We start from the raw sequence: 4253 nt of genomic DNA, 5'->3' as shown, positions 1-4253 counted from the left end.
TGGAGACACAAAGAAATGAAATGTTTTGCCAAGTATATACAACTAAATTAGATAGCTTCTCTTAAGTAAAAAACAGAAAATTCAATAAAGTGGGACATACTATAATGATAGTAGTCCTTAGAAACACAGCTCCATTTTTAGCAATCTCCTAAAGCATTTAGCAAGAACGTCTGTGTGCTTCTTTCCCCAAGATACAAAACTTCATTTAAACCCTTCAGGGAAAATTGCTTCAAATTATAAAATTGGCATATAAAAAACTGTACCTATAAAGCAACTCTAAAATAGCTCCTAAATTTATTGCTGTAAATCACATATTCTATGTATTTGTATGTAAATACACTTTAAAATTTAGATTTGGTTTCTTAAAGGGACAATTGCTTCAACTAGGTTCTTAGCAGACTTAAATACATTAGCAAAGTGCTTGTACATGATATGTAGTTATATGTATAAGAATATGAAAACAATACATCATGTGCAATTTCCAGAGTAGGAAATAGAAGTAAAAAGTGATAAAATTAGGTACGAACAGACAAATTAATTTATTAATGTGTGAAATAGTTCACCCATTTTGTACTAATCTAGCTTCTATGCCTGTAATTTAAGCTCTCAAGTAAGCTTTTTATTAAAGGATTCAAGAGGTAAACTCAGACATCCATAGGCAGGAAATGAAGTCCAACGGAACTCTGACCTGGCAAATCATCAATCAGGGCTTCTTTCTCAATCTTTGAGAGTTTGATCAATCACACTTCTAGATCACTATATTTCTCTCCTCCATTTTTATCCTTTGTTTATCTGCTTCTTGGAATTACTTGAATTCTTTATGTCTACATATGGCAGCCTCAGCTCCAATTTTACCATATCTTAAACTCTAAACCCAGGCTAATTACAGATTGTGTCTTTTAATTCTGAATCTTGAAAAAAGGAGGGTGATGTGCATGACTAAGCCAATGAATTGTCTAATTTGGGGTCTTGTGTATATATTTCAGCCATGGTCAATGGTGCAGAATCCTGTAGTATAGTGATCTCCAACCTTTATGGCACCAGAACTGGTTTTGTGGAAAGCGATTTTTCCATAAATGAAGAGGCAAGCGTTGAGGGGGTGGTTTCAGGATGATTCAAGCACCTTACATTTATTTGTGCACTTTATTTCTGTTATTACTACATTGTAACATATAATGAAGTAATTATTCAATTCACCATAATGTAGAATCAATGGAGACCCTGAGCTTGTTTTCCTGCAATTAGACAGTCCTATCTGGGGGTGATGAGAGACAGTGGCACCCTAAGTTGCTGACACCTGACATGTCTACTCCCTAATCTCATTTTGGTTGATGTCACTGACGAAAACCCTGCTTCACAAAGATAGGATGTCAAAAATGGAAGCTGGCTTTTCAATGCTTTTGTGGCAATCTCAAAATGTTTCACCTTGACTTTCATCCAGAATACATGGAGATTTAAAGTTGTTTCAAACATACTTTTAGGGCCACAGTCATTTGTGATCTCAATCAGTTGATCCTCTTTCTAGCTCGGACAAAGCTTATTCACAAATGAGTTATAGATTCATTTCTTCTCCATTCGCGGGTCTTTTGTGGATGGGAACTAATGTTCAAACTCTTTTGAAAGTTGATATAGGTGATCATGTACCAGCTGAGAGAAAGAAGGTCCTGGCTCAGTCTCTTTCAAGATCTCTGGTAATGTTTGAAACATGTCAGAAATCCCAATGTTCATTCATCGCCCTCATCATTCTAGTTTGGCTTTGAATTCAGCCACTTTATCTACTGACTTGAACACAGTTGTCATTCTCCCCTGAAGTGACAGATTGAGTTCATTGAGCAGGTTGAATGTGTCACACAAGTAAGCAAGCTTTGTGACCCATTCTGTGTCACTGAAATGTCCTGCCAGTGGTGACTGTTTTTCTAAAACAAATCTCTGGAGAGGCTCTTGTAACTCAAAAACTCTGGCCAGTGATCTAGCTTTGGAAAACCATCTCACTTCTGTATAACAGAAGGCATGTGTGCTTTGAGTGAGTTAAAGGCATGTACTTCAATGTGGTTGATAATTTTAATCACATCCTGTAAAACACTGTTAAGTTCAGGTAACATTTTTCAGCTAGCCAGCATTTCTTGATGGATGACACAGTGCATAGACTCACAGTCAGTAGGGACCTCCTTGACTTGAGTAGTGAAACCAGAAAGTAGTCCAGTCATGGCAGCCACTCTGTGCATAAACTGACACAAAGTGACTGATTCAGTTTTCCTGACATGTAATAATTAAAAAACTTGAATAGTTCTGCAGCTATGGTGTTGCAGACAAAGTCCACCTAACATATTCTCAGGCACATTCTCCTGAAAAATATATCACACAAAAACATTGTTGCTGTGTTGTCAGCATTGGTAGTTTCACCAACCTGGATTGAATACCACAGTGACTCATTAATCCTCTCCAACAATTGTGCCTCAATATCCTCTGCTATTTCAATAACCCGTCTAGTTATGGCACTGGCTGAAAAAAAAAGTGCCACCTTTTGAATGTAGCCTCTCCTAAAAGTTCATGATAAATATCCTTAGCAGCAGGCAGGACCAGCTCTTCACCAGTAATAAGCAGCTTCCTAGCTTTAGCAATGCAGTTAGCCACTAAGAAGGATGTTCTCAGTGCAGACACATTTGATGAAGTGGTAGCCTTCAATAATTACTTCTGTTCTTCATGTTCACATCTTTTATTATTTCAAAAACCTCTAAAGGCTTGTGTTTTAACGAAGTGAGCTTGGTTTCCATGTGGCAAAGCAGTTTTGACCATTTCATGGCTTCATTGGATAGGGGGTCGCCACATATTATACAAAGTGGGTTTGAAGAATGTGAATCATCTGTTGCAGTGAACTCGTAATTTAAGTGGTACTCTGTATATTCTTTTAAGTGCAGCTTTCTTTATGGTTGACATTCTTAGAATGTCTTAGAGTCTTCTGCTGTCTCATCATTGGGTCTTTCCACCTTTTCAAAGAAGCTCTTGAGTGATGTTTGTATTTTATTCATTTTGGCTAGGGTTAGCTTGTGGGCTTACCAAAACTGTGACTGAGTCAAGTGCACAGTGCGGGAAAGACGTGTGGACAGAAATGCCAAATAAAATAATGTGCAGCCCATGCGCAGACCAAAGTAAGTTTCAGATTCTGACTTAAAGCCTGCCTCCAGATGCAGCTGTACAATTGAAGTACATCAACTCACTTGCCATTATAAAGGCTGCTGCCAGATGCAGCTTAATTGCCACTTGCCACTTAGTGATAGGGCTTTGATATGAATATGCAAGCAATTGATTTATTAAGGTCTCTATTCAGTCAAACCTGTCTGCTAATGTTAATCTGTATTTGCAGCCACCCCAGAGCACTAGCATCACCGCCTCAGCTCCCCCTCAGATCATCAGGCATTAGATTCCTATAATGACTGACCAACTTAGATCCCTCAAATGCACAGTTCACAATAGAGTTCACACTCCTGTGAGAATCTAATGCTGCTGCTGATCTGACAGGAGGTGGAGTGCAGGAGGTAATGCAAGCAATGGGAGTGGCTGTAAATACAGATGAAGTTTTGCTTGCTCACCCACCACTCACTTCCTGCTGTGCAGCCCAGCTCCTAACAGGCCACAGACTCACAGACCCGTGCTACCTGTCTGGCCTGGGGATTGGGGATCCCTGTTTTAGTAGATAAATATGACCCTCTATAGTCTACAGACAGGACAAGTTTCTAGAAGCAGACTGAGGATGAGTGTTTACATGCAAGATTTGAGAAATACATTATTATTATTATTAATTATTATTATTTTGGTCTAAAGGAACAACTGTTGAGTCAAAAATCCATATTTCCAGAAATGCCTTATGTTTTTGCTCTTTATTACAATTTCATAGTCCATTCAGGCTGCTATCACAAAATACCATAAACTGGCTGGCTTATAATCAACAGAACTTTATTTCTCATGTTTTAGAGGCTGGGAAGTCCAAGATCAAGATGCCAGCTAATCCATTGTCTGGTAAGGGCACACTCTCTGGTTTATGAGCTGTGTTCTCACATGGTAGAAGGAGCAAATGAGTTTTCTGGGGTCTCTTTTATAAGGGCGCTAATTCCATTCATGAAGGCTCCATCCTCATGATCTGATTACCTCCCAATGCCTACCTCCTAATGCTTTTTATCACCTTGAAGGTTAGGATTTCAAGGTATGAATTTTTTGGTGGGGGGTACACAAACATCTAGACCATAACATTCAGA

Source organism: Aotus nancymaae, unplaced genomic scaffold (genome assembly GCF_030222135.1).
Source record: "Aotus nancymaae isolate 86718 unplaced genomic scaffold, 86718_ANA_hifiasm-v0.15.2.pri h1tg000008l, whole genome shotgun sequence".
NCBI lineage: Eukaryota > Metazoa > Chordata > Mammalia > Primates > Aotidae > Aotus > Aotus nancymaae.
The sequence above is the reverse complement of the archived record's forward strand: the minus strand, read 5'-3'. Positions refer to the sequence as shown.